Raw genomic sequence first — 26,814 nt, forward strand, 5'->3', positions numbered from 1 at the left:
CCAGTTACACTACCAGCTAAGGAACGTCATTAAAATGGTCAATAAAACAAAAAGAGTTGGCCTCTCTGATGACACTGCCATCAAAAGGTGCCACTTAGTGCCAATTAGCAGACCGGGTTTTATGATGCAGACACCTGCCAGCTAGAAATTGGACTGAGGGTAGGTCTACACTGCAAAAAACTCTGCCCAGGTCATCTGACTCAGGGTCATGCTACAGGGCTAAAAATAGCAGTGTGGACACGCTGGGCTTAGGCCACATCCCTCTCTCAGCATTTCCTATTGGCTAGGGGAAGGGCAAATCTTTAAGCAAAAAAGCTTGGTTGACCTGAGGCAGGTAAAGTGATCAAATGTGGCAGGCTCAATAGCACCCTTGGCCTTCCTGTGTCTCTCCCCGAACTCTCCCTCCCGACCCCAGTCTCTTCATTTCGCCTTTTGTCTCTACTCACGTCTCTCTGCTCTCTCTCCTGTCTGGCTTGCCAGCCTCCTTACACAGGTACCTCTCCCGGCATTAGCATGTCATTTGCATTCCGGGCGCGGGTCGGCCATGTGTGGCTGTCACAAATGACAGCGGCCCCTTGTTATGGCCAGCCCCCGGAACGGTTCCACACAACGACAGCTGTAGCGTCTGAGGTAAAAGTCGATGTTTATTAGCCAGCAACTGATGTTACTCCCCTCGTCCCTTTCCTGAGGCGCTGTTCCTTTCTTCCCAGCAATGCTGGAGCCAGGGCATCCCATAGGCCGGGGGGAGGGATAGCTCAGTGGTTTGAGCATTGGCTTGCTAAACCCAGAGTTGTGAGCTCAATCCTTGAGGGGGCTATTTAGGGAGCTGGGGCAAAAATCTGTCTGGAAGTTAGTCCCCCTTTGAGCAGGGGGTTGGACTAGAGGACCTCCTGAGGTCCCTTCCAACCCTGATATTCTATGATTTCTCATGTCCTGCCAGTGGGAGACCTCCCAGGGAAAGAAAGAAAGGCCTGCCTGTTAGATTAGAACCAGTCAGGGATTGTTCTACCAGCCAGTCATTTAGACTGTAGCAGCCATTGCATATAAAGTCTACAAACTGTATCTATGGTACGGATGTGACCCTACCACTGTTGTATCTACGCACCTCATCATCTTTAATGTACCCCTGTGATGTAGGGAGGTGCTATTATCCCCATTGTTGGGAGGGAAACTGAGGCAAAGAGAGACTAAGTGATTTATCCATGCTCATACAGGATGTCAGTGGCAGAGCAGGGAGTGGACCCCAGGTCTCCCAAGTGCTAGCTTGTGCCCTAACCACTAGACCATCCTGCCGCTTAGGGCTCAGAGGAAAAGCAGGTACAGGCATGCGTAGCCTAGTCCGGGGGCCCAATCCTGCATCCCTTATTCAGCTACTGAGACTGACTAAGAGCCGCAGAGGGAAGATCGCTGGCCCCAGGGTTTCCAGCCATACAACGGGCTGTCACTCAGTGCAGGGCACAGGCTGCTAACGTGTGGCATGTGGCTAATGGTTTATTGATGTTGTTTATTAAACAAACGATTTCTGTGCATGGCAGCTGGGCACACACCATAAATAACACACAGTGGAGCCTTAAATTAAACTGCCAGCCCTGGACATCAGTGCAAACGTCCCCCAACCTTCCCCACTGCTGACCACAATAAATAACAACCCAGCAGCCTCCCAGAGACAGGGCCCAAGAGACGTGCCTTGTATACCAATTCCACTCTCCCCTGGGGACGGAGCCCACAGACACCGAAAGGGAGAGGCTAAGGGAGCATCTCTGCAGGAGAGCTGTATTAGGAGGCTTTTATTCCTTGTGGGCAGAGGCACCAAAGACAGGCCTGGTGACGTTACGGTTACCATATTTCAGCAAGCAAAAAAGAGGACGGGAGGAGTCCCGACCTAGCCCCGCCCCCGTCCTGCCCTAGCCCCGCCCCCATCCTGCCCTAGCCCCGCCCCTGTCCTTCCCACTTCCCCCTCTCAGAACCCCCAACCCTCCCCCCGCTCCTTGTCCCTTGACTGCCCCCTCCTGGGACCCCTGCTCCTAACTGCCCCCCAGGACTCCACCCCCTACCTAAGCCTCACTGAACTGTTCCTTGTCCTCTAACTGCCCCCTCCTAAGACCCCCCCCCCAACTGCCCCTCAGGACCCTACCCCCTACCTGTACCCTGACTGCCCAAAACCTTATCCACCCCCCCCCCAGAAAGCCACCCCCCCAAACTCCCGACCCCCCCCCGTCTCTTGACTGCCCCCTCCAAAACCTCCCTGCCCCTTCTCCGACCCCCTGGCCCCCTTGTTGTTGGCCTTCGCCTAATGTCTCTGTGAACTTGCTCAGGAACGGCCGGAGCCGTTCGTCCCGGCACGCTGGGGAGCGGGGGAGGAACTCAAGACTGCCGGAGGCGATCTGCGAATGCAGGGAGGGAGGGAGTGATCTCTGTTGCAGGGGAAGCGGAGGAGAGGCTCTCTCTGGCTGTTGGAACCCCATGTAAGTGGCACGATCCGGCCAGCTGCCCTGTTAGCCCCATGCGCTCTGCATGGGGGCGGGGGCAGTCCTGACATTTACAAATTCCCCCCGGACGCTATTTTTAGCTCCAAAAGCCGGACATGTCCGGGGGAATCCGGACGAATGGTAACCCTAGGCAACGTGCTATTCCCCACTGTGTCAAATTTGCAGTCTGTTCTGCAGGGCCCAAAGCAAAGCTCTGGGTGTGAGCTCCACAGCCAAAGACCATCCACGGAAAAGCTCTGGAATTGTGACTACAACATCTAGACAGCTAGCATCTCAGTGGGTCATTGCCACTTCACAGGGGCCTAAAGGAGAGAGGTGGATTCCAAGGTACACAGGTCACAAAGCGCGCGGTTCTTTATGGATTAGGCACATCACCTGGGATTGGAGCCGGATGCAGATGGGAAGTGAGTGCAGTTCACTTAGCCAGAGACCCTAGCACATTCTGTATGAGCTGAGGTGTCTGAGCGCTCTGCAAAGTTGGAGCGCATTGTTGTTTTATCTGGAAGTGAGAGCTGCATGGATGACAGTGGCAAAGTCCATTAGGAAAGGTCACAACCTCTTAGCTAATCAATTAGTTGACACTGGCACAGTACCTTACAGCTGATAGAAAGGATTTCAAAGCACTTTGCGTGCTGGGACTCTGTTAAATAATAGCAAAAAACTAGGTTAAGTTACAATGTGGGTTACTAGCAAAGACAAGCACCACTCAACACATCTGTTAAACAAAACATTAAAAACCTACATAAGGGTGCAAGAATTGTCTCTTGCTATATATTTCCAAAGCTTTCAGAACAATGGGACCTGCAACCACTATTGTAATTCAAATAAGTAATGATAAAACCACTACGTTCACCACTCACCTCATGCACACAGACCATTAACCAACAACATTGTCCATGACCAGTAAATGCTGCAATCTGAATACTATTATAAATTGTGTTAAGGTGTGAGTGGGGATTGATACCCAATCTCTAACAGCTGAGGGTGAACCTTGAAAGAACCCTTGTGCTACGTCAAAAGCTCTAAAGAAATATATGCATCCGAAGAAGTGGGCTGTAGTCCATGAAAGCTTATGCTCTAATAAATTTGTTAGTCTCTAAGGTGCCACAAGTACTCCTGTTCTTTTTAAAGAAATACTGGTCATTTTTACAGGAATTTCTGTACCCTGATGGAGGTTCCCTAGAAAGACGTCATTGCCTTTCTCCTTAAGGTGGGCTGGGGTTAAGATACTTAGGAATGTTTCTGTGTCCAATAGTAACCAAGCAGCACAGAGAGAATTCAAGCTAGGCGAGAAAAAGCCAGGAGATCTTGCCAACTTATTTTTGAAAAAAAGTCCCCTTTTTTTCAAAATACAGAAATTCAGATTTTCAAAATGTGAAATCTGGAACCATTTCAACCAGCTCCGGAGCAGGCCAAAATACAGGGGCAGGGCACACAGCAAAAAAGTCATCCACATTTTTCCCTTTAAAAAAAAAATGGAATGTGGAAGTTTAGAAATTTGAGAATTTGCAGCCAACTCAGCTGCTCTATCAATCGTCCAGCACCATTTTGCTATGGTGGTTACAGCGTGTGGGGATCGCCGATGTTGTTTTTCTGTTAGATCAGCGAAAGCGATATTTCCCAGTAACATATCCACTCCGGTGAGCTGAATGAACAGCACCTCTCTAATGTGCCAAGAACATTGCTTCAGCAGCACTGCAGAGCCTTCTGTGACCTTCCTGGGAAACGGAGGTACATTGAGACTAAATGACTTGCCCATAGGATGTCTGTTCAGAGCAGGGACTCAAACCATTGGACTATCTGTCTTCTCCAGCACTTGTATTCCCATCTGAGCTAGGAACCTCCCACAATCATTTCCACAACTCACCTCCATCCATCCCAGGAACACAGGGGACTGGAAAGGACCTTGTGGGCCACTGAGTCCAATCCCCTGCTCTCCCCGGCAACCCCATCAGCCAATCCCGTTCATGAATTTACCAAGTCCCTCTTAAAACCTGTGAGGTTTCTTGCTCCGATTGGGAGGCCGTTCCAGAGCCTCCGTCCTCCGATGGGTCATGACCGTCCTAGGTCAAACGTTGTGTCATCAAATGCTTTGTGATGCCAACCCCAATGATCGTGGGCAACTGGGGCCTAACTGGGCGTAGGGGCATCCCTAGGGGACTCACCGATGCAGCCGGGGTTCAGGCTGGGGGCCAGTAGCAGTCTCAGAAGCAGAGGTGTCTCAGGATCAGCAGTACATTGGACAGTCCCCAGCAGGCCGCTCACGTAAGGAGTTAATACATACACGATGCGGGTCAAACTGCAGCCTAGCTGACACTGCTGCAAAGGGGAATACCCACTCCCTCCCATCTCCTAGGCGCCTGCGTGGGCTGCCTGCACTGGGCATAGAAGTGCTGGGGCAGACGCTGCCTCCACAAGGTCGCTACTTTCCCCCATCCCCGGCTATGTGCGAGAGGAGGCGGGAAAAGGGTGGAGCCGTGGGTCTATCTGGCCAATGCGCCAGCCTGGGGGACGTATGCTGGGCCAGCGAGAGATCTGGCGCAGGGTGCGGCCCCCCTTTGGAGTAAGGGGGAGCCCAGGAAGTAAACAGCGACTCTCAGCACAGCTGCGCGCTGCTCTCTGTTCGAGGCGAAGCCACGCCTGAGTCCTCCCTGACCAGACCCAGCCAGGCAAAGCGGCCACGGGCTGGCACGGCAGAGCACCCTTCTCTCCTCACCGGGGAGACGACACAGGCCAGAGGGCAGCAGGGAGCTCTGAAAATAGGGTTACCATTCGTCCGGATTTACCCGGACATGTCCTCCTTTTTGTGCTAAAAATAGCGTCCGGGGGGAATTTGTAAAGCACTCACAATGTCCGGGATTTCCCCCCTCCCCCGGCACAGCAGAGCGAGCGGCTGGGAGGGCTGCAGGAAAGTCCCGGGCTGGACTCCGGAGCAGCTGGAGAGGAGCTCCGCCCTGCATTCTGAGCAAGTGTCTCAGCACAAAGTGCAGCCCTCCCCTTTTGCAACTGGGAGCGGTTTCTGCCATGCAGCGTAGCAAAACGGAGCGAGAGCACTTTGTGCTGATACAAGGGCAGCTCTCCCCTGCAACCCGGTCCGGACCAGGGACCGGGTTTTGTTGTGCAGGGCCAGGGACCGGGTTTTGTTCTGCTGGGGAGCTCAGCCACGTGTCCGGCTCGCACAGAGCCCAACACCCTGTTCTGAGCAGCAGGGTAAGGGGGGGCAGGAGAAGGGGCAGGGAGGTTCTGGAGGGGGCAGTCAAGAAACGGGGGGGGGCTTTTTGGGGGGGAGTGGAGAAAGTTTTGGACAGTCAGGGTACAGGTAGGGGGTAGGGTCCTGGTGGGCAGTTGGGGGGGGTCTTAGGAGGGGGCAGTTAGGGGACAAGGAACAGGGAGTCTTAGGTAGGGGGTGGGGTTCTGGAGGGCAGTTAGGAGCAGGGGTCCCAGGAGGGGGCAGTCAGGGGACAAGGAGCGGGGGGGTAGGGGGCTGGGAGTTCTGGGGGGGAGCTGTCAGGGGGCAGGAGTGGGGAGAGGGATCGGAGCAGTCAGGGGGACAGGGAGCAGAGGGGTTTAGATGGGTTGGGAGTTCTGGGGGGGGGCTGTCAGGGGGTGGGGAGTGGTTGGATGGGGCGTGGGAGTCCCAGGGGTCTGTCTGGGGGTGGGGGTGTGGATAAAGGTTGGGGCAGTCAGGGGACAAGAGGCAGGGAGGCTTAGATAGTCCTGGGGGGCAGTTAGGGGCAGGGGTCCCAGGAGGGGGTAGTCAGGGGACAAGGAACGGGGGGAGGGTTGGGAGGTCAGGGGGGGCGGGAAGTGGGAGGGGCAGGGGCGGGGCTAGGGCGGGGCTCCTCCCGTCCTCTTTTTTGCTCGCTGAAATATGGTAACCCTACTGAAAAGCCTTTGTCCCCCAAGCCCCCCGTTGCCTTGTGAGCTCGGCCTTTAGTCTGTTGGTCTGCCCCGCCCCCCCTCACCTTTTCCAGCCCAGGAAAGGGGAAAAGCAACAGTCTGCATAGGCAAAGGGTCACTCTCCGGGCCGGTGCAGAGAACGTCCCTCCTTGGCAGGAGGGGAGCTACTGAAGTACATACGCTTTGGGTTGCTTCTCGTTGGGCCTGAGTCACACGCCTCCACCTGCTTCCCCCTGAACAATGCGGCGGGAGGCAGGGGGAGGGTTGAAATCACAGGGCAGACCTGGAACTTCCCCTCTGTAAAACAGGCCTGACCCAAGCCCCAGGATGCAAACACCACAGCAGGGCAGGAAATCTGGGTGAGGATCAGGACTTCTCCTTTGTCCTCCCTCCCCCTGGTCTCTCCCTCTTCTTTCATGCAAACCGTTCGTCCCAGCCCTGATCCAGAAGCACCTGTTCCTAAACTGGTGTCAGTGCCTAATGGAAGCCCCTGTGCCTGATCCCTCTGGGAGACACTCTTGAGCTCATTACGTTCCCGTATAGCTCCATAGGCTCCGTAATTAACCGTTCTCTATGGCATATGAGGCAAAGGAGGCCTATCAGCGCCAGGGTGTTGGGGCTTGCAGTGAGGGGCTGTCCTCTAAAATATGCAAATTAGATTCCCTTGCCCCTCAGGCCACAGGCCAGTTAGTAAAAGGCAAGAAGATATGGAGGCTTCTTTCAAATTAAACACCATAGCAGGGCCGGTGCCGTTAGTGCAGGGAATTCAGTACCCTGAGAACTGGGAAAACACTGTGTCCACCCCACCGGGGCAGCTGTACTCATGTCTGCCAAAGTGTTGCCTTTGAGTTCGCTGGTGGAGAGGCATCTCCTTCTGCAGCACAGGAAGCCAGAGCAGGTCTGACTCTGGCCGGGGGTGGCCATCCACACAAACCCAGTGACCCGTGAGCCCACCTTGGAACATAAAGCAAGTGGGGGCTTGCCTAGTTCCCCTAGCTGAGGAAGCGTGTCTTGAGCTTCAGAGACTTCCCAGTTGAAATGCCTGACGAGCACCCACTTGTAAACACCGACAGAGCCCAGTTGTCGGCGAGCAGGATCGAACCTGGGACCTCTAAAGCTAAATGCACGAGCCTCTACGGCGTGAGATAAAAGCCACGTGACCCTTAGTGAAGGCTGTAGAGCAGACTCGTTAATCTCTCTCTCTAAAGGTCTCGGTGCCACTAGATGTGTGTGGGTTACGTAAGCAGCTGGCCCTGTGCCTCTAACTTATTGACAAATGTCCACGTAGAAAGACTCCCACCCTAGAAGAAATCGTTGTACTGTCCAAGTCAAGAGCTGGGCCCAATACACGTCAATTATAACCTCATGTTCCTCAAACGAGTGCCACTTCTGCGGTGCAGGATTGAGCTCTGCATGGCTTTTTCTTTATCCAGTGCCCACCCAGATGGTCTTTTCAGGAGGCTTTGACTCTGTGATGACATCCCAGGCTTCCCGATGCTCATTTTCTGCTCCTGCATAGTTCCATGTGGCAGAGCATGCCGAGGTCTGCTAGGCAAACCTTGTTAACATATCATTAGATGTGTTTATACCTGTCCAATGGCAGCGAGGTTTCGAGCTTACCCAAAGTGTCTGCCCCTCCGCCGGTGGCCTCCCCAGATAACCCGCTTTCCCGTCACCCCACGGCAAGGCGCTGCAGAAGGGGTGAGCTTACATAATGCTCTGCATGGCATTGCACGGCACATTCTCCTTATTAGCTAGTCAAAGCCAGTAAACAGCTTGGCCAATGGAGACACCCAATCAGTTGCACTGGGCAATCTTTTCTCTTGTACAGAACATGCCCAGTTTGTTTCCTCAAAGCACATCAGGCCTGTCATTTCCTCTTCAGAAATCCCTGTTCTTCCCCAAAGCTGGAAGGTGACAAAAAGTCACACAATGTAGGCTGCCATGAGAACCAAAAGGCAGTGTGGCCCAGTGTGTAGAACACTGGACTGGAATTTGGGTGACCTGCATTTTATATTCTAACAGCACTGCCAGCAACCTTGGCCAAGTCCCCTTCCCTCCAATTCCTTTCCCACCCTTTGTCTGTCATGTCTATTTCAACTGTTATATCTTTGAGACAGAGACTGTCTCTTAGCTGGTGCGTGTACAGCACCTATCACATCATCAAAGCTAGCAGCTTCGGATCCAAGGTGACAAGAAACCACTGTGCCTATGACCTTCCCTTTCTCCTAAGTGAACTAACGGCCGTCTGAGAATGATACAATGCGGTGCAATGCAAGTCAGAGGAGGGAAGGCCTTTCATGCGTCTCCAGGCTCCTTTTGCTAAATGCTCAAAGTACAACAAACGAGATGAGTTCGGCAAAAGCCGCATGACCAAGCAGCGTGATTTGGTGCTGAATCTCTCTCTGATGTTTGCCTCTTTCTCCATCTCCAAACCGCTGTCCCCGTGTGCACTTGCAGTGTTGTTTCTCGGTAAACACGGTGCAGTTACCGGCTTGTCCACGAGGTGGCGCGAGACCATGAATTGTAAGAGCAGTTGGCACCGGGATCTCTCCGTAGAGGGAGTACACAGCTGATATTTGAGAAGAGCTGGAGTCCTTCCCCAGCCATCTGGTTTCTCCAGCTCACCCACTCAGCTAGGAACCACGAGCAGGAGCCTCAGCTCCTGCCAATAGCACCCTATTTTCAGCTGTTAGGAATCACGAATCTTGGCCGCGTTGCAATGAGTGGAAACCCTTCGCGTCTTCCGTCGGGAGGGCGGCTACGGGACTGGAACTCAGCGGATCTGCATTCTACTTCCAGCTGTGCCAAAGAGTCACTGCGGGTGTGTCTACACTGCAGCTGGGAGCGCACCTCCCAGCCTGGGCACTAGCCAGGCTTGTCTAGCAGGGCTCGAGCTAGTGTGCTAAAAACCAGCAGTGTGGACGCTGTGGTCATCGGAGCTTGGACCCAGGTTGGCTTGAGAGCCCGGGCTGCCGCCTGAGCCATAACGTCCGTGCTGCTCGTTTTAGTTTGCTAGCTCGAATCCCGCTAGAGGAAGTCTGTCTCCCTGAACAGGGGGGCTTGCACACGGGGCAGTGTAGACATACCCTGTGTGGCCTGAGCAATTGGATTTAACTAGGCATGTCTCAGCTTCCCCCATGGGGAGAAATTTACTCCTTTCCTTTGCAGCGTGCTTTTAGATCCAGCTGTGGAGAGGGGAAGTGGTCATTGCTTTCGGTGGAGAGGCTGTTGGCTTTGCAGCCTTTAACCATTTTCCCTCTGGGTCAAATGGGTGACCCACCTTGAGATCAGGAGAGGTGGAAATCTGGCTGATTCCAAAACAGGAGCCTTTAGGGTCTGGCTGTGATGACCACTCATTTGGGCTGCTTGATTCTTGCCTGTGTTTGGCCCCTTTTCTTGGTTTTTGTAGCTGTCCCTTTCATTTCCCCTCATTCTTTATACCGCTGGGGATTTTCCCGCTTTCACTGCTACATGTCTTGTCTTTTGGTCAGGGCCGGGTCCAGGTTTTTTGCCACCCCAAGCAAAAAAAAAAAAAAAGCCAGAGTGCCGCCCCTTGAAAAGTGCCACCCCCAAAGTGCCAGAATGCCCCCCCTTGAAAAGGGCCGCCCCAAGCACATGCTCGGTGCTTAGCGCCGGCCCTGGTTTTGGTTTGCCCTTGGGCCAGATGGTTTTGAGGTTGCCTGGGATGGTTTATTTGGCTTTTCAAAACCATTCGGTAGTAGGTTTATTTCCAAAGTGCCTTGCAAGGGTGAAAGAAAGAAAGGAAGAAAGAAAGAAAGAAGATTTGATGAGCGGAGGTGGAAAGATTTGTCATTTCCCAAGTTGGCAGGTGTTAGAACAAGTTGCCAAATGGTGTCATTGCATTGGAGCACGATTCTTGTGTCCTAACAGCACAATGCTGCATTCCAACATGACAACACAGCGCATGGCAACATTCACACAGTTGGGATGGTGGCCCACAGGCAAGGTCACAAGGCTGAGACCGTTCTGCCCCTGGGCTGGCCCTGCGTGAATTTAGGAATGGAGATCAGAGAGGTGATTTACTAGAGAGCTCCATTCCCATTTGGCAGACCCCAGAGGTTACAAATCGGGGGCACTTAGGATAAGAAACTATTCAAGCAAAACAAAATGTCCAGTCTTTCCTGCCATAGGCCATGTCAAATCACTGAAGATATTTTGCAAAACTTTTTGTTGTTGTTTACTCTATGGTAGCACACAGAGGTCCCAAGCAAGATCAGGGCCCTCTGGTGCTAGGCGCTGTGCATACGCACAGTGAGAGATGGTCCTGGCTCAACAGAGCAGATGGTCGAAATAGACAAGAAAAAGAGTGGGAGACGAAGTAAGCACAGAACAGGGAAGTGACATGCTCCTAAACCCTGAGCCAATGCTGTGTCTGCTAGACTACCCTGCTTCCCAATGTCTAGCCTGTAATATGCTTGTGACAGGCCCATCTAAATCCAGACTGGTTCAGCCCCACAAATCCCAGGACTGGTGGCTTACTCGGGTCTTATTTATAGTCTGAGAGACAAGGTGGGTGAGGACATATCTTTTATTGGACCAATTTCTGTTGGTGAAAGAGACAAGCTTTCGAGCCACACAGAGCTCTTCTTCAGGTCTGGGAAAGGTAACATTTGGAGCAGATTGTTTAGCATAAGTAGTTAGCATATATTATAAGGGACCACTCATGGTAGAGAGTACTCCAGGAGAGGGCAGCAGTGCACATAAACAAGCCTGTACATTACATCCTGTTTGTCCAGCGGCATGCCTGAGAACATGTAACATTTCCAAATGTAGTGTTTGTTTTGGATAGCTGGGGCCGTGCATAGCGATACCAGCACCATTACCCACTGCAGGTGAGGAGGCATGTGTATGTTTAGCAAGGACACAAAGAACTCCTGGAGCTTTGCGTGGAATGAAAGATCTTCACGAAGTTACAGGTCTTTGGATAGCTTCTGTCTCAGCAGACTGTCACTGCATGTGCCAATGGCGATGAAAAGAAACCCTCAGAACTTTGGTCTGGGTCCTAATGTCCTGGGCAGGTTGCTTGCAATCCAAGAAGCCAAGACATTGGAGAGCTGTAAGTAAGTGTGTGCCTCCTTATTAAAGCTCTCAGAACCCTCTGTGTCTGAAAAAAATCCATCTTGGAGAAAGAATACCCATTAATAAAGAATAGCGAGGCCTTGTTACCTAGGGAGGGTTACCTAGGGAGGTGGTGGAATCTCCTTCCTTAGAGGTTTTTAAGATCAGGCCTGACAAAGCCCTGGCTGGGATGATTCAGTTGGGAATTGGTCCTGCTTTGAGCAGGGGGTTGGACTAGATGACCTCCTGAGGTCCCTTCCAACCCTGATATTCTATGATTCTATGATTCTCCTGACAAGAAGCCTGTCCAGGAATAACAAGGGACTAATTAAAGAAATGTAACATATCTCAGCCTGACAGTGGGTAAGGAAGGGGCTGTGTGTGACGAACTGACTCTTTCTGTAACGGACTCAACATGGGCAATGCATTCGGAAACTCTGCCTTGCAATATGGTCCCCTCACTGGTTTCATCAGAATTGCTGGGTGATTTGCCAGACTGGGGCATCTCCTGTGTGTCTTGGCACCTTGGGGAAATAGGTTTTCATGTATATAAGATCTGGATGTTATTATGGACTGTCTGTCTAAGGTACTTATACAGCTCCCATCACCAAAATACTGGAGCACCTCATGGGCTTTAATGTATTTATCCTCTCAATCCCGCTGTGTGGTAGGCCAGTGCTGTGATCTCCCTTGTACAAATGGGAAACTGAGGCATAGATGGGTTAAGTGACTGCCCCAAGGTCACACAGAAAGCCTGTGGCATTCATATCTCCATGTGTTTTTTTTCCAAGCAGCAGGAGGAGGGAATGAACGGTGCCGCTGATCTCCCTGCCAAGCTAAGCTGCACTCGCATGAGTAGCCTCGTTTATGAGGACGATTAATTATATTGCAGCAAGTGGCTATGGGGCAGCTAGGTGCGGGGTCCATGGGGGCTAGGCGCTGATCAGCCCAGATCCTCAAAGGGATTCAGACCCCTCTCTCCCACTGGGATCAATGGGCCACGGTATTGGGTCTGGACGCTGCGCTCAGGATCTTACTCAGGGAGGCAGCTCCGGTGAATAGAATTACCGCCATGGACCGTGGCTTGCTCTTTTTCTGACCCAAGCTCCCACTGGTATGTTTGCCCCAGGCTTTGTCAGCAGTGTACAGAATCGGTGTCTGATCCATCCCACACCCACAGGGGTCCAAAAGCCTCCGGCTCGACTGACTGTTTACAGCGTGTTTTAAACCATGAACAGCTTCTAGGCCTTTGCTCCCCCCGCGGCACTCCCCTGCCTCCCCATCCGTCCCGCCATCAGTCACAGCACAGGAAAGCAGTGCGTGATCCAGGGACATCGATCGAGATGTAATCTGGGCAGTTAGGAGCGGGGTCACGCGGGGCTGCTGAGCTGTGACAACTTAAAGGAGCGCGAGGGGAGAGTGAGATTGTAAACGCCTCATTGATTTGAAACCTGCTACGCGCGAGAGGGAGAGACTGGGGGGGAGAAAAAAGGCCTTACAAGGAATTCAGAATGAGGGAGGATTGGCGGGCTCCTCCATGCCTGCCGTTTGTACGTAGAGCTGGCGAAGGGCAGCTGGGTTACTCAGCGGGAACTCCTTGGCACCCTGGCACTGCTTATTCTGGCTGGAGTCTGGCATCGCCTGCACTCTGGCAGCAGTAGGGGATTAGCTGCCAGCAGCACCTGTGTGAGTCACTTTTGTCCACCCACTTTCAGATGTCACCAGCCTCCAGAGACAAGGAGTGTCATGCCGTGGCCAACGCACTGTCAGAGCTGCTGTTGACTTGCCAGCATGCATCAGGGGGTTTGTATGCGGGATTGGGAGCAGGAGGGGCAGAAGGGGGGCTTATGCTAGCTGCCCCAGGGCAAAGTAGTCAGTGTCAGAGCTGGGAGTAGCGAGGAGGAGTTTCTGACTCCCATTCCTGCCCTCTTCCCGCTCATTGATCACTCTAATCTGGGGAGGACGGCTGGTGCGCTGTTCGAAAAGAATACTGGCAAGTGATGGCATTTTTATGTACACATACAAAAAAAGGGAAACATTTTGCCACTTCCGCTTCTCTTCCCCACCGCTCCCCACTTTTTTTCTTTCATTCTATTGTTCCTTGTGTTGCGTCAGTTAACCTAACACAACCCGCTGATGGCTAGGCAGGGCGGGAGCTGAGATCAGTACTCCTGACCAGCTAAGCATTGTGCACGTCCTAATGTATTTATTTATTCCACAGTCTCTCCCGACTCCCACCCACTCTCATCCATTTGTTTGTCTCATCTAGCTGTTGCTTCTTTGTCTGTTGGACCGCAAGCTGTCATCTATGATATGTTTGTACTGCGCCTGCCACAGTGGGGCCCAATCTGGTTATGGCCTTTAGGAATTGCAGCAATATGATAATAATTCATTTGTTAGTTATCATTTCAAAATCCTAGCCTGATAAATACAGGCAACCTATGCTTCCCACCTCCCCATACTAAATATACACCTCGCAAACAAACCCAAACCCTATGCTTTGTATCCCCTTCTATTTTTGTGTCCAATCACAAGAGCTTTGGAAGCCAAGAATATATCTCCAGTACGGTGCAGGCGCACTGGCTGATGCTAAACAGAGCTGGTCTGCTTGGCTCTTGGTTCTAACAGCAGACCAGGAAGAAAGAGTAAGGGCTGATTCAAAGTCCACCGAAATGAGTGGGAATCTTCCCATTTTCTTCAGTGGGCTTTGGATTGGGCCCTATGAGAAGCAATTATTGTCCTTAAGCATGCTAGTTACAAAGCCCCACAGGTGCCACTCTAATGTGTTCATTACAAACCCCACTGAATGTCGCTCCGCATCACCACCTCCATTTGCACACCAAGGAACACACGTCTCAACAGCACCCACAGATCCAATTAGTCCACATCTCAGCAGCACCCACGTCTTCCATTTGTAGTCCCAAACCTGCAGCATCCACCAATTCAGTTAGCATTAAAGAGAGGCTTTTTTCCAGCCAAGAAAAACCCAGAGTGAATCTCAGGAAAATAGCTTCCGGACACGAGATGCCAAATGCAAGTCATTCATGTTAAAGCAGGGATGTGTTTGAGCCAAAGTCCATTCGCCTATGGAACGTGGCATAGTCAGCCATGGAAGGGATGCAAGTCCAAGTGCTAGCGCCACTTACAATTGGGGGAAACACAGAGGGTCTATATATACCACAAGTCAAGCTATCCCTGTAATATTGTTGTCGTCCATTTGCTGAACAGGAGCAGACGTTGAGGCCTAGCAGGTGGGTTTTCCATTAATAGTGAAAATGATGCAGAGTTTGGGCATTTTCTTAATGCAACCTGTTTATTTGCACAATATACACCAGTCCTTGAACAGAGGTGGTCACAAACAGCATTCCCTCTTTCAGAAATCTCAGCCTGAATACCAATGCTCAGTTGCCAGGGAACAACGCAGCTTCAAAAATTGAAGGGAGATTAAAACAGGGAGCAAAGGCTTGCTGTTTGCAACAGCTTCCCCAAAATAAAACTGCATAACAAAACTAACAATGCAACCCTCTGGCTGCTGACGTGCTAAGAAAGAGAAATCGTAAGACTGTGTGTAACGGGGCCAGCCGTTGACTTCTGCGTATGCTGTATTCAGTTCAGGACGCCATGATACCAGTGAGGTTCTTACCCACGAAAGCTTATGCTCCCAATACTTCTGTTAGTCTCAAAGGTGCCACGGGACCCTCTGTTGCTTTTTACATGATACCAGAAGGATATTGATAAATTGGGATGGATTTGAAGAGACAAACTAGAAGCATTAAGGAGTCAGGAGGGAGGAGAGATTAAAAAGGCTCAGTACATACAGCTTGTCTAAGTTGTGCCAAAGGGGAACAGAACCATCTACAAGCATTTGCAGAATGTAAAAACAGCAAATGTTTTTCGACTCTAAACCAATTAGGAACAACGGGGTGAACAAGAGAAAAGGAAAATTTAGCTTGAATACCCTAACAATGATTTTTATTAAATTGCAGAATTATTACTTGTTAGTTAGTTGTTTGCAGTTGTTGCCGTGTTGGTCCTGGGATATTAGAGAGACAAGGTGGTGGAAGTAATATCTTTTATTGGACCAACTTCTGTTGATGAAAGAGACACGCTTTTGAGCTACCCAGAGCTCGTGTTCGTCTTCTTAGTTAGCTGACCATTTTACATTATTTTTATATAATGATGATATTTTTAAAATGCTTTTTTTTTTACTTTTTTGAAAAATTGTCATGTTTTGCAGAATTTCTTGAACCATTTTTATAAACATTGTAATCAAAATTATTACCAAACTCTGAGCTAATTTTTTCATTTAGTAAAAATCAAGATTTTATGTAAAGAAAAGTATTCTATCGTCTCTCTGAATAGAACATTTTATAGAAAATGTTTATGAAAAGTTTTGAAAAAATAATTGAAAAAAGGGTCTGTTTCCACCCTTGTGAAATGGAGAAAACTTGGAATTTTTTCAACCAAAAAATTGTTCCTTTTCCACCCAGCTCTAGTATTTGTATTAATTGATTATTTTAAGGGCAAAAGGAATCATTATGATCACCAAGTCTAACCCTCTGACCATGCAATTCCATCCCTCCCTGCATCAAGCCCATAACTTTTTATTTGCGCTAGAGCAGATATTTTAGAAAGACACCCAGAATTGATTTATAAACTTCAAGTGACAGAGAATCTGCCACACCCCTCAGGAAGTTGTTCCAGTGGTTGATTACCCTTGTTGAATGTTTGTGTCCTGTTTCTCATCTGAATTTGTCTAGTTTCAGCTTCCAGTCATTGGATCTCGTTTTGCCTTTTCCTGCTAGAATGAAAAATCATCTGCTATCAGAAATCTCTTCCCCGTGTAGATATTTATAGACTGTGTTCAAGTCACCTGTTAACCGCCGCTTTAGATAAATGCAATAGATTGAGCTTCTTTACTCTCTCTGTGTGAGGCATGCTTTTTTCCAGACCTTGTAGCTCTTTTCAGAAACCTTGCCAATTGTTCACCGTCATTTTTGCAGTGTGGACACCAGAACTGTACACAGTGTCCAGTAACAGTTGCCCTGGTGCTGTATACTGAGACAACACTACCTTCCTATTATTAGCTGATATTCTCCTGCTTGTGCATCTGAGGTAAGGTGACCAGACAGCAAGTGTGAAAAATTGGGACGGGGGTGGGAGGTAATAGGAGCCTATATAAGAAAAAGACCCAAAAATCGGGACTGTCTCTATAAAATCGGGACATCTGGTCACCCTATTGAGGATCACATCTGCCCTCTTAGCTACAGCATGGCGCAGGGAGCTTATGTTCAATTTGTTGTCTACGACGATCCTTCAATCCAGGATGCTGATTCCCTTCTTACAAGTGTGATCTACATTCTTTGTTCCTAGATGTATAACCTTGCAGGTCGTCGTACCATAGCAGCACTGAGAGGCTGCCATGGGGATCAAGGCCAACACTGTGCTGAGGGCTGTACCAGACATGCTGTACAAGGCAACAGAACAGCAGGTGAATTTTAATGTTTATAAATGCAAAGTAACGCACATTGGGAAACATAATCCCAACTACACCTACAAAATGATGGGATCTAAATTAGCTGTTACCACTCAAGAAAGAGATCTCGGAGTCGTGGACAGTTCTCTGAAAACATCCACTCAATGTGCAGCGGCCGTCAAAAAAGCGAACAGAATGTTAGGAACCATTAGGAAAGGGATAGATAATAAGATAGAAAATATCATAATGACACTATATAAATCCATGGTACGCCCACACATTGTGCAGGTCTGGTCACCCTAGCTTAATAAAAGAGATATTAAAATTGGAAAAGGTGCAGAAAAGGGCAACAATAATGATTAGGGGTATGGAACGGCTTCCATATGAGGAGAGATTAAAAAGACAGGGTCTGTTCAGCTTAGAAAGAGGTGACTAAGGGGGGAGAATGACATGGAGAAAGTGAATAAGGAAGTGTTATTTACTGTTACCAGATTTGCCCATTAGTTTGGGGTACGTTCATTTATTAGAGTTACTCTTCTGGGGGGTGGGTGGGGAGGGGGCGTTTTCTGTAATTCTATCAATGTCCTGCTTGTGTCACTTGTGTTTTCATATGGAACTTTACTTGTCCCTTCTTCAAGTCCTCTCCCAGTGGAGCTACCCTGCAGGACCTAGGTTCCCCAGGGCTGGGTTCCTCCAGCCGCAGAATCAGATGAACACACACACACACATTAACAGAGCAAGTCTCAGTGGACCAGGTCAATCAGCACGTTCAAGCTGACCCCTGGACTCAGGGGACTGGGTCAAGCAGCACTTTCAGGCTGCCACCCGTATATGCCCCTGGACTCAGTTGTCTGGGTCAAGCTACCACCCTCGTATGTCACAAGTTCAGGACATCCCTATCCCCACATCCCTATCCCCACTTGTTCTGGTAGTAACCCACTTGATGAGCAAACACCACAGTACTTTTGGGTGCCAAAGGGATCTTTAGCTTAGGTAAGAGGAGCGTTGCTGCAGAGTAAATGGGGAAGCCAGAAACACAAAAGAGTAAAGTTCAGAGAGAGAGGGAGGGAAGCAACCAGCTTAACCATAAAAAATACTTATTGAATAATAGTGATAACCACACAAGGAGAGCCTAAACCAACATAACAGTTACATTATAAAAGATTACAGAAGTCATATATAGAAAACTAGACCTGATCAAACAAATCAGGGTTAAAAAGTTATACCTGAGGTAGAAAAAAAACACAAAAGAGAGAGAGAGAGAGAGAGATGGGGTCTCACCACTCCATGAGGCTTGAACTGGTCGGGGTTCCCAGGTGATGGTGGTAGCTGAGGGTCCTGAGTGTTGGAGACAGGCAGAGCCCCCAGCACGATCAGTCAGGAGAAGATGAGGTCCCAGTGGAACTGTTGCAGAGTTTGGATCCAAGCATCAGAACCCTGACTGGAGTGTGCGTAGGGGTTTTTTGTAGGGAAACAACAATGGTTCAAGGGAGAACACTAGATTTGTTTATGGGCAAACTGATGACTCAAGGGTTTTCTTTGGGCTAGACAATAGGAGCTGATCACTCTTGGCTATGGACGTGTTCCTTCCAGCGAGCTCGCAATGCAATCAGGCAGCTTCAGTATTTTGGATACCGATAAAGGATTCATTACTAGAATTGGTCTGATAACTACTGAGCTGGGTATGTGCAGGCATAGGTTCATTAACATCTGGAGCAGAGATCCCCCAGCATGCAGTGCGTCCCTGCTTTTCTGGTCCCAGAGTTCAGTGCGGTTCTTGTCTTGGAATCTCTGTTCTCCATTCTGTATGCTAATGGAGGTGCCTCCCTGTCCCATCTTTGATGCAGATGAGGTTACCGGAGTTGCCTTAATCCTATCACCCTTGTCAGAAGGGGTCGAGATGTGTCTCCCAACGCCCGTCACTGCTCTCTGCAAGTCTTTTCTCTGATTGGTTTTGTTTCAAGCAGAGGCTGAGGGGGGTGTCCTTTCATGAGTCAGACAGGCTGGATACTGCGCCCTGGTTCCCCAAGAACACAGAGCTGACTGGTATCATTACCCCTTCACATAACACAGTAAACAGGGGTCACTCAATGACATTAACAGGCAGCAGGTTTAAAACAAACATAAGGAAGAATGTCTTCACACAAGCACAGTCAACCTGTGGAACTCATTGCCAGGGGATGTTGTAAAGGCCAAACATATAACTGTGTTCAAAAAAGAATTGGATACGTTCATGGAGGATAGGTCATCAGTGGCTATTAGCCAAGAACATCAGGGTTGCAATCCCATGCTCCAGGTGTTCCTAAACCTCTGACAGCCAGAAGCTGGGACTGGACAACAGGGCGCTATGTCACCCGATGTTTGCCCTGTTCTGCTCATTCTATCTGAAGCATCTGGCACTGGCATCTGTCAGAAGACGGACCATTGGTCTGACCAAATGCACCCCTGTAGTCACACCCTCCACACTATTGAAATAATCTTTGTACAAAATATGCCTTGTGAGGTATCATTTGAAAACTAGTAACTCGCTGATCAATAACAACGTGGTGAAATGAATGTAGCAACATTATGGGAGAAGGTATGAAATCCCCCCATATGTTGTTAAAGGCACGTGTTCAAACTCATATAGCCCCAGTTAAGCAGAACTGGCCAAGGAAGCCTGTCTTAAAAATGGCTGTGTGTTTAACCTCAATTTGCATAGAAGCTGCAAACAGAGTCGTTTGTTTTTTGGGGAGGGATAGCTCAGTGGTTTGAGCATTGGCCTGCTAAACCTAGGGTTATGAGTTCAATCCTTGAGGGGGCCCCTTAGGGATCTGGGGCAAAATCAGTACTTGGTCCTGCTAGTGAAGGCAGGGGGCTGGACTTGATGAACTTTCAGGGTCCCTTCCAGTTCTATGAGGTAGGTATATCTCCATATATTATATTTATTTAGACAACGAGACAGCAAAGAAAGAAGACAATGAAAATCTGCATTTCAGTATATTCAGTGAAAAGAAACTGCATAACGCCTCTTCCCCAGCACCCCATGTCTCCTTGCTCTCAGCTGGAAAGAACTTTATCTAACAGTCACTCTGAGGAAAATAGAAGAACAGGAGTACTTGTGGCACCTTAGAGACTAACAAATTTATTAGAGCATAAGCTTTCGTGGACTACAGCCCACTTCTTCGGATGCATATAGAATGGAACATATATTGAGGAGATATATATACACACATACAGAGAGCATAAACAGGTGGGAGTTGTCTTACCAACTCTGAGAGGCCAATTAATTAAGAGAAAAAAAACTTTTGAAGTGATAATCAAGCTAGGCCAGTACAGACAGTTTGATAATAGGTGTGAGAGTACTTACAAGGGGAGATAGAGTCAATGTTTGTAATGGCTCAGCCATTCCCAGTCCTTATTCAAACCGGAGTTGATTGTGTCTAGTTTGCATATCAATTCTAGCTCTGCAGTCTCTCTTTGGAGTCTGTTTTTGAAGTTTTTCTGTTGTAATATAGCCACCCGCAGGTCTGTCACTGAATGACCAGACAGGTTAAAGTGTTCTCCCACTGGTTTTTGAGTATTTTGATTCCTGATGTCAGATTTGTGTCCATTAATTCTTTTGCGTAGAGACTGTCCAGTTTGGCCAATGTACATGGCAGAGGGGCATTGCTGGCACATGATGGCATATATCACATTGGTAGATGTGCAGGTGAACGAGCCCCTGATGGTATGGCTGATGTGATTAGGTCCTATGATGATGTCACTTGAATAGATATGTGGACAGAGTTGGCATCGGGGTTTGTTACAAGGGTAGGTTCCTGGGTTAGTGGTTTTGTTCAGTGATGTGTGGTTGCTGGTGAGTATTTGCTTTAGGTTGGGGGGTTGTCTGTAAGCGAGGACAGGTCTGTCTCCTAAGATCTGTGAGAGTAAAGGATCATCTTTCAGGATAGGTTGTAGATCTCTGATGATGCGCTGGAGAGGTTTTAGTTGGGGGCTGAAGGTGACAGCTAGTGGTGTTCTGTTATTTTATTTGTTGGGCCTGTCCTGTAGGAGGTGACTTCTGGGTACTCGTTTGGCTCTGTCAATCTGTTTTTTCACTTCAGCAGGTGGGTATTGTAGTTTTAAGAATGCTTGATAGAGATCTTGTAGGTGCTTGTCTCTATCCGAGGGATTGGAGCAAATGCGGTTATATCTTAGAGCTTGGCTGTAGACAATGGATCGTGTGGTGTGTCCTGGATGGAAGCTGGAGGCATGTAGGTAAGTGTAGCGGTCAGTAGGTTTCCGGTATAGGGTGGCATTGATGTGACCATCGCTTATTAGCACAGTAGTGTCCAGGAAATGGACCGCTTGTGTGGATTGATCTAGGCTGAGGTTGATGGTGGGATGGAAATTATTGAAATCATGGTGAAATTCCTCAAGGGCTTCTTTTCCATGGGTCCAGATGATGAAGATGTCATCAATGTAGCGCAAGTAGAGTAGGGGCGTTAGGGGACGAGAGCTAAGGAAGCGTTGTTCTAAGTCAGCCATAAAAATGTTGGCATATTGTGGGGCCATGCGGGTACCCATAGCAGTGCCGCTGACTTGAAGGTATATATTGTCCCCAAATGTGAAATAGTTGTGGGTGAGGACAAAATCACAAAGTTCAGCCACCAGGTTAGCTGTGACATTATCAGGGATACTGTTCCTGATAGTTTGTAGTCCATCTTTGTGTGGAATATTGGTGTAGAGGGCTTCTACGTCCATAGTGGCCAGGATGGTGTTTTCTGGAAGATCACCGATGGATTGTAGTTTCCTCAGGAAGTCAGTGGTGTCTCGAAGATAGCTGGGAGTGCTGGTAGCGTAGGGTCTTAGGACAGAGTCTACATAACCAGACAGTCAAACCGGACAGTCTCTACGCAAAAGAATTAATGGACACAAATCTGACATCAGGAATCAAAATACTCAAAAACCAGTGGGAGAACACTTTAACCTGTCTGGTCATTCAGTGACAGACCTGCGGGTGGCTATATTACAACAGAAAAACTTCAAAAACAGACTCCAAAGAGAGACTGCAGAGCTAGAATTGATATGCAAACTAGACACAATCAACTCCGGTTTGAATAAGGACTGGGAATGGCTGAGCCATTACAAACATTGACTCTATCTCCCCTTGTAAGTACTCCCACACCTATTATCAAACTGTCTGTACTGGCCTAGCTTGATTATCACTTCAAAAGTTTTTTTTCTCTTAATTAATTGGCCTCTCAGAGTTGGTAAGACAATTCCCACCTGTTTATGCTCTCTGTATGTGTGTATATATATCTCCTCAAAATATATTCCATTCTATATGCATCCGAAGAAGTGGGCTGTAGTCCACGAAAGCTTATGCTCTAATAAATTTGTTAGTCTCTAAGGTGCCACAAGTACTCCTGTTCTTCTTTTTGCGGATACAGACTAACACGGCTGTTACTCTGAAATCTGAGGAAAATGCATTTCAAAGGTTGACTGAACTATCAAAGTGAGGGGCAAACCCACTCCATTTTCTCTCTCCCTGTCCATCTGTCTTGAACTTAAGAAGACAAAAGAATCCACCTCTCTGACTTTGGGAGGGATCCTGACCTGATAATTGGTCAGTAATGTTGCTGGAAGCATGTGGTACGAATTTGACCTTGAACCAAGCCTTGTTCATAAAGTTTTAGTACCAGGAAGCGTTTAATCTTTATTTTTCTTGTAACCAATTCCTGCTTTAATGCCTTAATACTTGTACTTACTTAAAATCTATCTCTTTATAGTTAAATACATTTGTTTTTTGTTCTTTAATCAAAATGAATCCAATGTTGTGACCAGTCTGTGTAAATCCATTGACGGTAGCAAGTTGTTGTATATTGTTCCCATACAGGGACGATGGACCTAAAATATCTGAACTGTCCAGGAGAGGACTGGATAGTACAGAACATAATTTTTTTCTGAAGGGGTGTGGAGGGAAACTGGGGACTGGGAGTGTGTTGGGGTCACCCTGCAGGTAGTAACCACAGCTCCTGGAACCCAATGCGTGGCTGGTGTTTGCAGACAGGCTGCTGGGGTCAGAGTTGCTGAACCAGGCCTGTGGCTATACAAAGACGCTCCAAGTGTGAGCTGCATGTGGTTTGGCTGTTTGTGAGAGGCTCAGGTTGGGAGCTACAGCAGCAAAGCACTATGAGGCCCCCCAGGTTGCAGGGTAGGTGGATAGCACCCCGGAATGGCATATCCAGTATGGCCATTCTTATGTCCTTATGATACTGGAAGATATGGCCTCTGCCTCGAAGAGCTTACAGTCTAACCGCTGTGGGTCTGGCCCACTGGCTATGGTCCAATGCTCTGTGAAGTCAGCAGGAGTCATTCCATTGACTTCAGTGGGCTTTGAATCAGGTCCACTCGGAGTAACTGAGGAAGGGAAGGTGGGAGAGGGTGACAGTACTGACCTTGCAGGTTACAAAGGCCGCTTGATGGGTCTTCCCACTTCAAGGTCTTGAGGTCTGGGGTGGAGGTTCTTCCTTGGGGAAGAAAACAGCCCAGGTGAAACCCTGCCAAAGGAGCCCAACATTAATTTCTGGCACCTATGCAATTATTACCATCTAGGGGTTCAATCTGGCCCTATGATCCTTCAGCCCTATTCCTGGCAAACCCAGCCTCGCACAATCGGTGTCACACAGGGGGTCAGACTAGGTGATCACAGGGGTCCCTGCTGGCCTTGGAAGCTAGGAATCTTCCCACCCACCTCGCCTCCCTCTGCTCTGAGAGTGAGTTCCAGGGAGTACGTCTGGGTCGTCTCCCCGAGTCTAGCACCCGACAGAACTCAGTGCTCCGGCGACTCAGAGCTGCGCTTCCCCAGCTAAGCTCAGAACCAAGTGACAGCCCTGCCGCATGCAACAAACCCAGCTGTGCTGCCTCTGAAACATAGTGGGGGGGGGGCAGAGGGAGGGCGATGCAAGGAAGCCAAAGTGATTCTAGTCCAAAGGCTTATTGTGTGCCCTGCTTAATTGCTTAGCACTCACGACGGGGAAATTACCATTTCTCCTTTCTTTCTTAATTGCACTCAAGCACGACGATTGAATCCAACTGCTTATTTATTTATTTATTGCCTTCCACTCTTCGAGTGCAACAGCTGTTACGAGCCAGCATTTGCAGAATTATTCTGATTGTCCCGGGGAGGGAGTCCCGTTGCTGATTCGCGCCTGTGGGCGACAGGGGATGGATCACACGATGATGACCTGTTCTGTTCATTCCCTCGGGGGCACCTGGCATTGGCCACTGTCAGAAGACAGGTTACCGAGGTAGATGGACCTTTGGTCTGACCCAGTAGGGCCGTTCTTATGTTCTTAATGGCCAGGCTTCCACCAAATTCAGTGGACTTTGCATCGGGCCCCGTTGTCTCCCAAGGGAAGTGCTGGAGGCTCCATTCTTTGAGTCATTCAAAACTAGAATGAAAAACACACAATAAGGTGGAATCCGCTACTGACTTGCAAGGCAGTGGTGTAGATGGCCGACTGGTTATTTTCCAGCTGCAATTTCTCTGACTCTGTCACTCCAGCACTTTTCAACAGGGCCAAGTTCAGACTTAAGCAACTGAACATCCTACATTAGCATAGTGAGAAAACATAAAGAAAACCAGCTTTCCCAGTGGCGGGGGCTTTCCCCTTACAATCTGCAACAGGAGCGGTTTTAAGCAGCTGATAAAAAAAACCCCTCTGATGGCAGGAAGGCAGCAAAGGAAAGTTGCCATTTACAGGTGGTTCAAGATCAATTTTTTGCATCCATCAAAGTAAGAACTTGGAGAGGAGTGAATGTATCCATCAGAAGGAACTCATGTCACTCCATTGATTACAGGACCCCAGAGCATCTGACCATAATTACAGCTCAACAACGCGCAGAATATAAAGCAGGCACCAGCAAGTGGCTTCAAAATTCTGCCTTCCCAGCTATAGTAGTGTCAGGTGTGTGAGTTTCATATGTAGGGATGAATAGCCAGTGTGTCTATTTCCACTGTGCCTTCACCCCTTTAGATCTCTTGGACAAGGGGCAGCCGTATTGTAAAGCTTCTCCAAAGGGCACTCTCGGGATGAGAATTAAGGGCTGGATTCATTCGGCGAGATCCTCCGTGCTGGATCCTCAGCTGGTGTAAACGGGTGTTGTGCCACTGACAGTGAAGGTGCTATCGGGATTTGCACCACTTAAAAATCTGGCCAATGGGGTTGGAAAGTCCTCCAGGATGGGAGGCTGGGGCAGTGGGAAGTGACCTCAGCCACACTCACCTTTGAGATCGGGGTAGGAGAAACCGCTCTGAAAGCAGGTGTTGCTCTCTGGGGAAGGGGAAAGACTAGGGCAATTGGGGCTTGTATACCAGTCCCTTAGGGTCCTGACACTACTCTCCCTTGCAAGGACCTCAGGAAGGTAGGGCTAGAGGGGAAATCCCCCTGGCTCCCAGCTGGGGGGAGGGGGAGAATCCCCTGGGGTACAAGAGCCCTCACGAATTCAAGGAGATGAAAATTGCATCACTGGGGCAAAGCTAGCCAGAGATGTGTGTTGTGAAACTAGTTCCCCATGCGTACTTCCCAGTCCTCTGCTCTGGATCCGTGTGCAGAACTCCATCGTGCAAAGTCTGAGGGGGCCTGTAAGCATCTAAACCCAACATTTGTTTATTTCAGGACAGCCCTGGTTCTCAGAGCCCAGCCCTAGTATCTGCACTGGGTGCACAGGGACCATCGCAGTGGCTGGAGCAGAGGAGTCCTTCCAATCCAAGGGCCACCAGCCAGTCCTGTGAGCTGCGGAAGCCTCTGCAGATCTGATGCAACCAGCCATTTTCCGGCGGTGCGCACACCGGCCAGTTGCAGCTGAAAGGGACTGCAGTGGTTTTCTCACAGGGGGCACCCAGCTCAACCACACCAGAGAGGGGAAGCCTGGAGGGTTAAGAGCCAATCCTCTGGCTTGCCTATTCAGACTGGATGCTCTCAGGGTGGGAGTGGGGTGCTGCTCTCAGCATCCCCAGTTCTCACTGTAATCAAGTCACCCCGTCACCTTCTCTTTGTTAAGCTAAATAGATTGAGCTCCTTGAGTCTATCACAATAAGCCATGTTTTCTAATCCTTTAAACATTCTCCTGGCTCTTCTCTGACCTCTCTCCAATTAAGCAACATCCTTCTTGAACTGTGGGCCCCAGAACTGGACACAGTATCCCAGCAGCGGTCGCACCCGTGCCAAATACAGAGGTAAAATAACTTCTCTACTGCTACTTGAGATTCCCCTGTTTATGCATCCACCACACCCCCAAATCTTTTTCAGAGTCACCGCTTCCCACCACAGGGTCCCCATCCTGTATGGCTGACATCCTTTTCTCCTACACGGGTACATTTACACTTGACCAGAATTGTCTCCTTGTTTCCTTGTACTCCCCTGTCTGTCTAAATCCATCTGTCATCTCTTGTCCTAGATTGGAGATTGTAAACTTCCTAGGGAAGGGACATCTGTTTGCTCTGTGTCTGTACAGCCCCTAGCACAATGGGCTCCTGGTCCGTGGCGAGGGCTCCTGGGTGCAGCAAATTAATAATAATAAGGAGCCTAGTACTGACGACGGGGGTTATTTCCATGTTAACTCTTTAACATATCTGAGAATAGATGGCATCATTCTAAAAGAATAAATTATATTTTACATTCTATGTAAACAAGAAAAAAAAAAGTTGGGAAGAGAAGGATTATTATCATCATTCTCATTTCACAGAGGCCCAGAGAGAGTAAGGGCTGGATTTTCAAAAGTATTTAGGGACCTACAGATGCAGATAGGTGCCACTGAAAATCCTAATAGGCACCTAAGCAAGATTCCTAACTCCTTCTGGAGAATCCCACTGAGCACCCATCTACATCTATGGTGCCT

Source organism: Chrysemys picta, chromosome 2 (assembly GCF_011386835.1).
Source record: "Chrysemys picta bellii isolate R12L10 chromosome 2, ASM1138683v2, whole genome shotgun sequence".
NCBI lineage: Eukaryota > Metazoa > Chordata > Testudines > Emydidae > Chrysemys > Chrysemys picta.